General features: G+C 38.8%; 1 long non-coding RNA gene across 1 annotated transcript in view; it reads left to right on the top strand.

Annotated features, from left to right (window-relative positions):
• Positions 1–14232, top strand: part of LOC125094361 (uncharacterized) — a 29648-nt gene that overhangs the window by 10958 nt on the left and 4458 nt on the right. Inside the window, exon 2 of the long non-coding RNA XR_007125481.1 lies at positions 8981–8987. This is a non-coding gene — a long non-coding RNA (uncharacterized LOC125094361). The remainder of the gene's footprint in view (positions 1–8980; positions 8988–14232) is intronic.

Here is a 14232-nt window from a genome sequence, read left to right as displayed (position 1 = left end):
CTGCCTACATGTGATAGCTCATTGTTATTATATAAACTATGCACAATGTAGTAAGAGAGTGCTGATGGCAGACTAAGAAATTATACCCAGAACCCAGACATTAAATCCAGATGAGCAATTTCTGTAACCAAATAAGATAGTATCTGGAGTTCCAGAGTTTATCATACACATTTTTTTTAGTTTTCCATGTATTGTAATGGCTTCACATCTTAAAAAAGCAAAATTCTGTCTGGGGAATGACTGCCCCTTCTGGGGCTGGCCAATTTTTAGAGATGGTAAAAGATTCAGCCAAGAGCATGACTTAGATATGCAAATTAACCAGTCTAGAACCCTGCCTCTATCTGTGTACCCCAAGAGACAATATTCTGCCTTAATCACCCCAAGGCCACTAGGACAACTAGAGACCACTCCCGTAGTTTAGAGTCTGCCAAAATTATTCAAACTAGCCAATTCTAAACTGTTTACCCTGCCCTACTGTATATTCCCCATGGAAACCCCAACAAAGTTTGCGACACAAGCTTTCTCCTCATTTCTGTATTCTGCCTCATGTCCACCCTCGTGGTTTTTGCATGTGGCTCTGCGTGTCACACCATGCCTCCTGTCTCTAGAAGCCATGAGTATAAAAAGCATTGTTTTCCTGAGCCTCTCCTCTGTCCTCTCTTGTGGCACCTGACTGACATCTCATAAAAGAATCTAGAACACCAGGGACGCCTGGGTGGCTCAGTTGGTTAAGCAGCTGCCTTCGGCTCAGGTCATGATCCCAGCGTCCTGGGATCAAGTCCCACATTGGGCTCCTTGTTCTGTGGGGAGCCTGCTTCTCCCTCTGCCTCTGCCTGCCACTCTGTCTGCCTGTGCTCGCGCTCTCTCTCTCTCTCTCTCTGACAAATAAATAAATAAAATCTTTAAAAAAAAAAAAGAATCTAGAACACCAAGTAAAGCAGTTACTGGTATAAAGGTTGTGGTAAGCCCCTGACCATCAGGACCTCACCCTGGGGAGGAAGAAGACCACTGCTGATAATATAAACACATCTCTTAAGAGAAAATGGAGAGACATAAGAAACCAAGCTTCCCAAACATCCCCAGGACTAATACCTTCTAGTGTCATTTGCTGAGTGTGTGTCTTCTACATTTCCTGCAGCAAAGTCAATTCCAAACAGATTTAAGTATCAGAATACTTTTAATGCCAAACCTGAGATCCTCTGCAGGACTATTTCCCCACACTTGCTCCAAAAGTAGGACACCGCCCCCCCCCAACCCCGCCACAATCTCCCCATGCTGTGCAGTTTCAGGGTATGCCGCTGATCCTAGGACACAAACCTGCGACCTCTCTACCTATTGGCTTTCTCTCAGCCGAGAGCTCTGGGCAGTTAACACCTGTGTGGAACAGCCCTCCACCACTGATTTATGAGGGCTGGAGAATACATATCACAGGTTCCTTGCCCTTCTGAAGTGCATACTATATTATAGGGTTGACCTCTGGTTGTCAAGAGCAGTAACTTGCTCAATAACAATGTTTATTTCCTTCCTTCCCTACTCTGTCTTAATTTCCACTCTTCTACTGGGACTTCCTGTGATGACTTCACTCAAACCCTTATCTGGGGAACCCAAGCTAAAACAAATATTTACCCTTGACAGGAAAATGTCCCTCCCCTCAACAAAGCACATTGCTATTCTATTTTTTTATTTCCCAGATTTCAAAGCAAGCTTATCTCAGGTCTCCAAGCTTTCCAAAGATCTTAGTAAAATGGATTTTTTTTTCTACTTTCCACTTACTTGTATCCCTTTCTACCTTGAATCCAGGCATTCAAACCATCTTTATTTTAATTAATTTATTTTTTTAGTGAAGTCTTTTTTAAATTTTTATTTATTTTTTAAATTTCTTTTCAGGGTTCCAGAAATCATTGTTTATGCACCACACCCATTGCTCCATGCAATATGTGTCCTCCGTAATACCCACCACCAGGCTCATCCAACTTCCCACCCCCAGCCCCTCCAAAACCCTCAGACTGGGGAGATGAACCATGAGAGACTGCGGACTCTGAAAAACAATCAAACCATCTTTTGCTATTACTATTGTTTCACATGTTCATCTGTCTCCTCCAAGTAATACGTAAAGAACTTGGGAAAAGGAATTGACTCTTAAACATCTTCCCCCAAATGTCTACTGTAGTATTTAGCACATAAACATTCAGTAAGTGTCTGAATGTAAGTTCATAGCAAATTTATCAACTATAGTTTGATGAATACTGTCAGGTGCCAGACTCAGAGGGATTCCTTTGGAAGTATAGTCATAGGAGGGGATTTAGAGTACTTTCCCCTCAAATTTGGCCTAATAAATTCTTGCATCATCATTTCTAGTACCTGTATCTATATCTGGTTCTGCTATAGATCCTTTGGTCATGGTACTCAGCTCAGAGCAAGACAACTACACTCCACTTTACTAAAACAGAACACATTGTATTTCATACTCAACTATAAAACCTAGGCAACTCTTCAAAATCTTAGTGAAAACTAGTAGCTGGTCATCCCTACCCTACAAACTAAACTAACTCATCTCTGGATCCTTTAGATTGGTTCAGACTAACTAATGCTCTCTAAGAGAGTCCCATTCTGTATTAGGTCATGTCAATTGTGGTACAAAGGTAAAGACAAATAAGACAGTTCAGAATAATAATAATGATTTGGATAATGGTTTGTTTTTATTTTCTTTCTCCCACAAACTCCAGAATTTATAGTATATAGTGATCAGTTTTTACATTGGCAACAATGTACTAAAAAAACACAGTAGATGCTCAATAAGCATAAGAATGGAGAATAAGTAATTCCAGCAGAAATGGAAAGAAGAAAATCACTAAATATCAGTATGTTATTTAGGGATTTGTTAAATATGTACTTCAGTGCAGTAAAGGTCCTATATGACAAGCCCACAGCTAACATCATACTTAGTGGTGAAATACTGACACCTTTTCCTTTTAAATCAGGAAGAAGTATGCCCACTCTCACAATTTTTATTCAACACATTATTGGGAGCAATCAGGTAATAAAAAGAAATAAAATGCATGCAAATCAGAAAGGAAGAACTAAAACTGTCACTATTTGTCACTATTTGTAGTGACTGATGTTATATATAGAAATATTATATATTGTCACCTGGAAAGATATACTCATAGATTAGAAGAATTAATGCTGTTCAAACGTCCATACAACCCAAAGCAATCTACAGATGTAATGTAATTCCTACCAAATACCAACAGCATTTTTCACAGAATTAGAAAAAAATACTACTAGGATGTGTATGGAATCACAAAAGACCCCAAATACCCAAAGCAATCTTGAGAAAGAAAAACAAAGCTAGAGGCCTCACAATTCCAGATTTCAAGATACACTGCAAAGCTGTAGTAATCAAAACAGTATGATACTGGCATAAAAACAGCTGCATAAATCAATAGAACAATATAGAGACCCCAGAAGTAAACCCACTCTTTTATGACAAAAGAGACAGGAATATACAATGGGGGAAAGATAGCATCTTCAATAAATAGTGCTGGGGAAACTGGACAGCTGCCTACAAAGGATGAAACTGGACCACCTTCTTACACCATACACACACAAAAACTTCAAAATTGGTTAAAAACCTAAACACAAGAAAAAAAAAACGTAAAATTCCTGGAAGAAAATATAGGCAGTAATTTCTTGGACATTGACTGTCAGAACATTTTTTCTAACTATGTCTCCTCAGACAAGGGAAACAAAAGCAAAAATAAACTATTGAGACTACACCAAAATAAAAATCTTCGGCACAACAAAGGAAACCAACAATAAAATGAAAGGCAACTTAATGAATAGGAGAAGATATTCACAAACACTCCATCTGATAAGGGTTAATATCTAATATATAAAGAACTTACACAACTCAACACCAAAAAAGACAAATACTCTAATTAAAAAATGGGCAGAGGACTTGAACAGACATTTTTCTAAAGAAGACATACAGATGGCCAACAGATACATAAAACGATGTCAACATCAGGGAAATGCAAATCAAAACCACAATGAGATATCACCTCTCACCTGTCAGAATGGCTAGATTTTTTTTAAAAAATCAATAAATAATAAGTGTTGGCAAGGATGTGGGGGACAGGGACCCTTGTGCGTGTTGGTAGGAATGCGAAATTGTGCAACCACTGTGGAAAATAGTATGGAGGTTCCTTAAAAAATTAAAAATATAAATACCTTATGGTTCAGTAATTTTACTACTGGGTATTTACCCAAAGTAAATGAAAACACTAATTGGAAAGAGATATGCACCCTTATGCTATTGTAACATTATTGTCAATGGCCTACATATGGAAGAAACCCCAATGTCCATTGATAGATGAATGGATAAAGAAGATGTAATCTACATATATAATGGAATATTACTCAGCTTTAAAAAAAAGTTTGAGATCTGGGGCACCTGGATGGCTCAACCAGTTAAGTGACTGCCTTCAGCTCAGGTAGTGATCTCAGGGTCCTGGGATCAAGCCCTGCATCTGGCTCCCTGCTCAGCAGAGAGTTTGCTTCCCTCTCTCCCTCTCCATCTGTGCTCTCTCTCTCAAATAAATAAATAAAATCTTTAAAAAAAAATGCTGAGATCTTGCCATTTGTGACAAAAATGAACCTAGAAGGTATTATGCCAAGTGAAATAAGTCAGATGTGGAAAGACAAATACCATATGAATTCACTCATATGTGGAACCTAAAAACAAAACAAATCAATAAACAAAAAGCAGAAACAAACTCATAAATACAGAGAACAAAGCGATTGTTGCCAAAGGGAAGGGAGATGAGGAGTTTGGCAAAATGTGTGAAGGGAAGTGGGGGATACAGGCTTCCAGTCACGGGATGAATAAGTCACAGGAATGAAAGCTACAATATAGGGAATATAGTCAGTGGTATTGTAATAGCACTGCATGGTGACAGATGCTAGCTACACCTGTGATGAGCAGAGTATAATGTAAAAGACTGTGGAATCATTATGTATACATCTGAAACTAACGTAACGTGTGTCAACTATACTCAAAAAATTTTTAAAACAAATATCAATTATGTATCTGCAGATGGATAGAGAGAGGAGGTTAGAACCCATTTGAAAGAAACCCTATCTCTCAAGGAGATTGGAAATGTTCAATCAAAGCAGTTTATCTCATGGCAGTATTTAATGAAGTAATTACTGAGGTAGAGTTATCTGAACTTTTCCTACCTAGAAGTATCCTATACTGAAGTTTTTGCTCATTTACTTCCAGAAGTGTCCAACTTAGCTTCAGGGTCTGATTCTTGGAGGTGGTGAAAATGGTTGATGAGATTAAATGAATTAGACGAAACCCATTCCTCCACTATTTGCCTCCATCAAAGTAAGTAGTTTCTCTCCATCTTGTCCTCCCTCTCCACCTCATTAAATCCCCTTCAAACATGGTGGAAGGGTACAAACCCAAGTGTTTCCATTTTATTTATAACTTAAAGGAAGGAAATTGACTGTAAAGTTTTTATATGTACAGATTCAGCATTTTTTAAAAGGCAGTTACATCTGAGAGTGTCACTCTGAGAAGATTAAGGAAATTGTTGAAATAAGTTACAATAATGATCAAATTGCTGGAAAAAAAATAATAGGCAATTAAAATCAGCAAAATTCAGTTAATTGGTCTGCTGCAACTTATACTTTTTTAAAAAGTTTTTATTTTAATTCCAGTTAGTTAACATACACTGTAATCTTAGTTTCAGCTGTACAATATTCAACACTTCCATACAACACCTGGTGCTAATCACAGTAAGTGTACTCCCTAGTCCCCATCACCTATTTTCCCCATGCCCCCACCTACCTCCACTCTGGTTGCCATCAGTGTGTTCTCTATAGTTAAGAATCTGTTTCTTGGTTTGCTTCCCTATTTTTCCCTTTGCTCACTTGTTTTGTTTCTTAAATTCCACATATTAGTAAGATCATATGGTATTTGTCTCTGATTGACTTATTTTGCTTAGATTTACAATCTCTAGCTCCATCCATGTTGTTTTGAATAGCAAGATAGCATTTGTTTTTATGGCTGAGTAATAATCCATTGCATATATATATATATATATATGCATATATATATATGCATATATATATATATATATATGCAATGGATGTGTGTGTGTGTGTGTGTGTGTGTGTCTTTATCCATTTATCTATTGGTGGGATGCTGCAATTTATTCTTAAAATGAACCTCTGATTACAATGCTGAGGCATTTCATAAAATGACTCATGTTTTATTTGCTTCTAGAATTGAATTGTCCAAAGGTTTATACACTCCCGAGTAACACAAAGTTGAGGCTTTTGTTTTGTATCTATAGGTTTCACATTCTGCTTTCGTTAGCAGTTTGCCCTAATGCCATACCTAATTTCTCACTTACTCTCTCTCTTCCATCTAATTTTCTTCCTCTTTCCGAAACATGTAATATTGGTCCTCGTTAAATAAGCATTCAACCTAAACACAAGATCTGTACCTACTTGCCATATAAGGAGTTAAAATCATTTTATGTATACTGAGATGCTTTCCCATGCATTTAAAGACATCTCATACACTTCTTTTTCATAACGGATGCAGATGCAGACATTGCTGCATAAAACCATGAGCTACAAAGTGCAGAAAGCAACCAAGGGTCTTCTTTGACAAATGCATCTTGTTCACAGGGCCATGGTGAAATTTAGTCACTTCAATAAAGCAGTCAAGACCTTATAAAGCACATCAGTTTCTAGACCTCCCTGACCTTCATATCTGAAGAACAATTTCACCTCTTCCCCTGACCTGTTACCTCATCCCTCTTTCTCAAATGCCTTATCTTTTGGAGATTTCCTTCATAAAATTTACCAGCATCTGAAGGTACATTATGTACTTATTTTAGGTTGTTGTTTTTTTTTTAATTTGATTACCATCTGCCTTTCCAAGCCAAAGTCAGGAACTTTGGATTGTCCCTGGTGTATACATAGCACCTGGAAACACATCTGGCACAGAATAAGTACCTCCTACATTTCTGTTAAGGAAAGCAGTAAAAGAAAATGGGAGGGAAGTAAACGGTGGAAAGGAAAACTGATTTTGGAGTTAGAACGTCCTGAATTTGTGACACAATTTCATTGCTTCTCTTGTTGTTGTTGTTTCCAGCTTTAGCAAGGTGCAACTGGCAAATAAAATTGTAAGATATTTAAAAGTATACAGCGTGATGATTTGATATATGTATACATGGAAAGGATTCTCCTTCATTGAGTTAACACATTCCACCACTCCACATACTTAGCTTGTTGTGTAGGTGAGAACATTAAAGTTTTACTCTGTTAGCAAATTTTGATTATAATACAGTGTTATCAACTGTAGTCACTATGTTATACATTGGATCCTCGGACCCTACTCATCTTATAACTGAAAGTTTGTACCCTTTTACCAACCTCTCCCTACTTTCCCCACTGTCAACCTCTTGGCAACCATTTTTCTACTTTCTGTTTCTAGGCAGAGTTCTATGGGTATACGTATATTTTTTTAAAAATATTTTTATATATTTTTTAGATTCCACAAACAAGTGATACTATGTGGTATTTGTCTTTCTCTGTCTGGCTTATTTCACTTAGCATAATGCCTTCCAGGTTCACCCATGTTGTCTCACATGACAGAATTTCCTTCTTTCCTGAAGGAAGAATAATAGTCAATTGTATATATATCATACTTCCTTTATCCATTTATCCATTGACTGACACTTAGGTTATTTCCATACCTTGGCTATTGTTAAATATCGTTGCTAGAAACATGGGAATCCAAGTATCTCTTTAAGACAGTGATTTTGTTTCCTTTGTATATATACTCAGAAGTAGGATTGCTGGACCGTATGGTGGTTCTTTTTCTAATTTCTTGAGGAACCTCCATACTATTTTCCATAGTAGAAAATACTAGTTCATTGCTTTTTAAGTGTATGAACTCGGGCAGATTATGTAAGTTCTCTGAGCCTCTGTTTCCTTATATATAAAGTGGAATTATCTTCACTTCTTTCATTGAGTTGTTTTAAGGATTAGTTGTGAAATATAGGTAAAACTATCAATTCATCAATCATTATTCCTGGCATATTCCATGCACACATGTGTACACATGCACACACGTGTTTATTACAAAATTCTCACCTTGTTTCATATAAATATTTCTAAAAATTTGATATCTATATGAAAGCAAGGCAGTAGCAGCTACTGAATGCTATTGAATCTGAAAGTGAAATATAGGACTATTTATCTAGGACCTTCCATAAATTAGGGAACCTCCCCAAAGTCAGATTTTCCATGTTTATTACAAATTCCTGCTGTCTATTGCCTTTTCTACTTTAGATCATCAAGGGAATTGCTTGTCATTTTAGTATCACAATCAGTTGTGCAATTTGTGGTAATTTTTACCAATCGTAACAATGGTGTTTGTTAATGATTTACCTTTTAATATAAAGTAGCATGAATTCAAGGTTATCCCTATAACAACTTCATGCTCAGTCACTAGCATTCTGAGATGATCCTTGAGTGAGAAAGATTAGAGAGAAGGTACCTCCAGAAGGTAGGTATCACCTCGCCTATGGAATGATGCTTAGTAAGTAAGCAATATCTATTATGTATGTCTCTGAAAAACAAACAAACATGTTGACACATCTTTGGAGATTTTTTTAGAAATTGGTGTTTGCAGGAATACTGTGTGTGTGCATCGCCTATCCTAGTGACAGATGGTGATGCAGAAGCATGGGGCGAAGCTAGGAAGAAAAGGGATTAAATTGGTAATTTACATGTTGCTCGGAACACATTTTTATGCCAAATTACAATTATGCTATTTGTATACTGTGAATTAAAAGAAAATTTCTATACACAAAAAGCAAAGATCAAGGTAAATATTTGGCTAAACAGTCCTTTTTCTTTTTAATTGGCAAAGTTACCCACTCTAATAGGAAAGATATTTGGTTTGCATGTGTGTTAGGTTATTGAAAGGTTTTCTTATTGGTCCTGGAATGGCTACTGAGACTATAAACTGAGAACAGGAGCATAAATCACCTAATAATTGGAGACCAACAGACCCTCCTGGGTTTATTAAGAAATAAAGGAGCTCTGTTATCCTCCAACCACCTCCCCCACTCAGTTCAACACCGCCCACCCCACCTTATATCAACAGAAGACAAAGGGGAGCAGAGAGGATCCTTAACATAACTAGCTGTTAGCTTGCTCTGTAGAGAACCCTATTCTTGCTCTCCGACAGTCATGCCCTTCCCTGTAAAGTGAGGGACAAAGGGATGTGCCTATCCAGAGCCCACAAAGACTTCTTCCCTGAGGAACACAATGGCTCCACCCAAATGGTGACCAAAGCATGGCTGTTCAAAGCAGGTGTCAGGAAGTCAAACAGAGCTTGAACATGTTAACTCCAGCAACTACACACAAGTGTGCAAGGCCACAATCAGTGTAAAACAGATCTAGGCCTGGAAGATAAGGATGGTAGACTTGGGACCATGGGTGGAGAGAAGGGCTGGGACAGTTCATCCCATGTTAACACACAAAATTGGAAGGAAGTCAAGAATTTTAAATTTTAACCTGGCCTTGAAGATCATTATGAATATATATATTCATATCATATCATTCATATATATATATATGTTCATATATATATACATATATCAAGATAAGCATACAGATACATTTCTTTTATACTTTGTTGGCTTTATATATAACTCTTTCATATTTAGACATAGGGTGCCTAGACCTCCATCTGTACTCATGCCCCAGGCCCCACAGATGTTAGGGCTAGGCAACAATGCCCTAGAGACATCTAGCAAAAGCCAACCAGTATTAGCCAAGAGATAAATGAGAAACACTTGTCACTTTCAATCACTTTTCTCCTTCCTGAAGCATGAGCATGGGGACTTAGGAAAGGGAGGATGGTGAGGGAAGGGAAGGCAGGTGGCATGTTCTAGAAGCAGAACACACCCTCTCATCTCTCCAAGTCCTTCCAGCCCTAAGTCAAATCAGCTGGAAGAGAAATAAAAGCATTGAATGGGATAAGAGAAGTAATGTCTTAGGAGTAGAAAAGTTTGGCATAATTATGGGATTTGTCTGAGATGTTTATGAAATAAAAAAGACATTGGATGAAAAACGAGTAAAGAGAGTGATTTAAAAGGAATAAAACCATTTATTACGTGAATCTCACCAAATTCAGACTATTCAAAAAACTATTTAGAGATGAACTAAGTCTGTGTGTATGTGTATGCATTTGCAGTATTTCCCATGTACAGGAGGCCCCAAGCCAACCTTCTAACGAGAAAATACTCACCATCCTCCATCATAGTATTTCTCGCAGTGGGATCTTCGGTAGCCAGAACCATGGTACTGTTCTGAAGTCCCAAGTTTAGATGGTCCTTAGACAAAAAGAGGAAAATCTAGAAATGGGTAAAACTGGGGATATGGGTATAAATGGAACCTGTGTGGACGCCTCATTGTTATTTATTTTCTGGGACAGAGATTTAAAAGGAAATTATTGTAGGTCTGGATAATACCCCTAGAGCAAAGCCTATTGGCAATAATTTATTGGCCTTTGCTTACTAAAGATTGAAATGCAGAAAAACCAGAGAGAAGAGCTATTAAGATCACTATAATAAGGATTTAATCAGGACTAATATAATGGCTTGGTGTAGGAAATGAGAAAAGAATACAATATTTGAATTCCTGAAAATTACTTTTAAGAAATTTTTGCAAGAACTGAGAAGAGGAAAGAAGGGAGGGGAAAAGGAGGGAAGGAAGGAAAGATGAAAGGAAGGAAGGAAGGCAGATTCTTCTGGATTATTCCAATTTGATAACGTGGACGATTCACTCCCATTCACTCCACAGAGGTGGGACCTGAAGCTGAACCTCTGTACATACCTTCTGATGGGTGTTCTGCACACACCATGTCAACACATTCTCTAAGCTTCCAGCTCCTCTACGTATGATTACCACACATTACACTGTTATTTGCTATTTCTAAGTGGCACCTTGTCCCAACACATATATCATAATTTAGTAATTGGTTTTGAACGCTGTGCTGTCTGATGTGTGCATTAAGGGCAGATGGCGGGGGAAGCAAATTAGTTCTCACACTAGTTCATCCTAAGCTGTAAAATAAAAGCCTTTTTGGCTGAATGGGTAAGCATATGATTAGAAATATTAAAATTTTGTCTTTAGTTTGGATAACTGCCAAGGAATGTATTCACTGTCTATGCTCAGGGCTCATCCTTCCCCCCACACCTCCCCCTTCACCTTCCCAATTGCTGACTCCCAAGTAAGGCAGTCAGTTCTAGAAGTCAGTGTATCCCTTATCCTGTAATAAACTCTTCCTGCCAGAAATGCAGAAGAAGCACACTGCAGAAAAGCCCTCCCTTGGATGGCCAGCAGTGCCTAACTCCCTACCTTCTCTTCACACGTATGTCAGACTTTTTGCTTCTCTCTCTGAGAGCTAAGGTCCTTTCCCTTGTGCCACAAAAGCCATAATGCTTTGTTCAGTGGAGACACTCCACAGGTGTGCTGGAGATATACATGATAATTCTACACACTCCATATCTCTCCAAGCAAACCGGTAGTAATCAGCCTCCTTGAGAGTTACAGAAGTCAAGGACAGATTTCCAAATCATTAATGGAAGTGGAGAAGAACTATTATAGAAATTTACACCCCTATAAATTAAAATTTCAAGCTCCGGGAAGAAAATAAAGGGTGGGTTTGGGGAATTGGTGTTTGTTTGTTTGCTTGTTTGTTTACTCAGTCCATACTACGTGCTGGGAATTGGCCAGTGCCCGCTGGTTTCCTGTGTTCTAAAGGGCCCAGTGAGAGCAATCAAGAAAACATGGCTTGTGGGTTTCTATATCATTCAAATGTATTTTTCACATTCTGTCAAATCCCGAATTCTGAGGGCACTGATGTGAAAGGTCTGAATCTTTCTGTGTTTGGAATCACAGTACCCCAGGTATACCCTGGAAAGGAATGATGTTTTACAGTACACCTTTACAGAACAGAAAGCAAAAGAAAATGGCACACCTTAAAAATACCATGTCCAAGAAAGGAAACTAAGAAGCTAGCCTGTGGTCTCCAATTCAAATGCCCACAGGAGATAAGCAGGCAATGTAAACAGGAGGAACTTGGACCAGGTCTAAAAAACCAACAGAGTAGATATGAGGATAAATCTGAGGACTCTTGAACTTTGGGTTAGAGACATAATAAAAAGTACAAGAAGTAGCATTTTTGGAAAGTGCAACTGTGTCCCCTACACAGCTTGACCTGATGTCACCTGAGAAAGTGCAGGCCCCGATATGTCAAGAGATGCTACTAATCTGTATTTATGTAAAATCTCCTGATTTAAAAATATTAGCAACTAATAGAGGGTTTTTTTTTAACCCAGACTATTATTAAGTCATATGATAGTTATTATTAAAATGTCAGCTAGTAGAGCTCCCAGCTTGAACCTAGATAGATTCACCCCAACATTTAGCATGTATAAAAGATGCAAAGGGGGGCGCCTGGGTGGCTCAGTGGGTTAAGCCGCTGCCTTCGGCTCAGGTCATGATCTCAGGGTCCTGAGATCGAGAACCACATTGGGTTCTCTGCTCGGCAGAGATCCTGCTTCCCTCTCTCTCTCTCTGCCTGCCTCTCCATCTACTTGTGATCTCTCTCTGTCAAATAAATAAATAAAATCTTTAATTAAAAAAAAAGATGCCAAAGGGGAGAGTGTTCTAGGACTTTATTCATGTGAGTATATTCAGACACCTACTGGCAAATAACTCCAGTGTCAGAAGAGAGATGGTCAAGGTACAAGAATTTGTTATAAAATTGATGGGAAGCAGCATGGGGGATGGGGGATCTGGGGACAAGTATCCTTTGTGTTGTCATCTTCTCCTTCAACAGAAAGCACAAAGAGTTTCATCACAGACCACATGGGCACCTGCAGGGGCAGAAGCAGTGGGTTTTTCTATGGGTTCTTTTTTTCCCCCCAGTGTTCACTTTTTAATCAATCAAATCTACCAGTTAACTGATTATAACCAATAATTACTGAAAGCCAAGTAAAATGGCACTCTGGAAGATATAAGACATGCTCTTGGGGAATATGCAGTCTAGAAAGGAGCAAGACAGACACACTGAAACATTAAGGAACGACGGCTGCGGCCAGCAACACGGGAGGCAGAACATAGAGCTGGAATGAGGGGAGGAAAGCGGAGGGATACCACAAAGTCAAGCGTGAGATCCAGTCCTCTCCTGCCGTGCTTCTCAAACTGTGGTTTGCAAAGGAGTCCCCTGGGAATCTTGTTAAAAGGCAACTCTGGTTCCCCAGTTCCAGTGGAACAAAAAATTCTGTTTCTTACAGTAAACTTCCAGGTGCAGCTGCTGGTCCTTACGTGACATGTTAAGAACCAAGGGGGCTCAACTCTCTCTGGGAACTTTAGCGCTCCAAGGAAAAAACAAAGCTTTGTCAGGGCTGGAGTTGCTCAAGAAATACATGACAGTGACCCGGGTTTATCCCTTTGTGAAGGTGAAGCTGGTATGGCAAGGAAAATGCTCACCAGGGCGACTTCGGGAGAAATATTAGGTGCATATAAAACTGATCTCAAACCACTGGATCTATACTCAGATACGAGTCAGCACTGGCAATGCTGGAATCTTCAAACACATACTCACCAGTGAGGTTCCGTATTGTATCTCATAACATTAATAAACTAAACATTAAGGGGCCTCTTTCAAGGACGTCCTTCCTTCCTGTCACTTTGTCTAATTCCTGTCTTGTTTCCCTGGAAGAGGACTATCGTGGGCGCTTCATAATCCCAGTTGTTCCCGTTCCATCCATTAGTATTGAGGTAGCCTTTCCGCCTAGGACAGCATCTTTTAGATCAAACGTATTTGCTCTAAGAAGCTCTTATCTAAGAAGCCCTCTGTACCTCCTTCATCCTGCCTGGCCACCTGTTTCAGAGTCTCTTTAATTAAAAAAAGGGTCAGTGGCTCCATTTGTCACTCTCCCAGTGTAAGCGAGAGGAATCATGAAGTCACGAGTTGCTGCCAGTAAAGCCTTCGTTCTCGAGTCTCAGCTGAGCTGCAGACATAGAGCATTTTCAGTGGAAGTTGTTCCAGCCCTTCATTTGGGATTAATTACTCTGCAGGAGCAGTCTGCCTAGTACAACAAAACAATTTTCATTCATCAGCTG

Source organism: Lutra lutra, chromosome 2, assembly GCF_902655055.1.
Source record: "Lutra lutra chromosome 2, mLutLut1.2, whole genome shotgun sequence".
NCBI lineage: Eukaryota > Metazoa > Chordata > Mammalia > Carnivora > Mustelidae > Lutra > Lutra lutra.
Note: the sequence above shows the minus strand (reverse complement) of the source record. Positions and strands in the feature narration are given on the sequence as shown.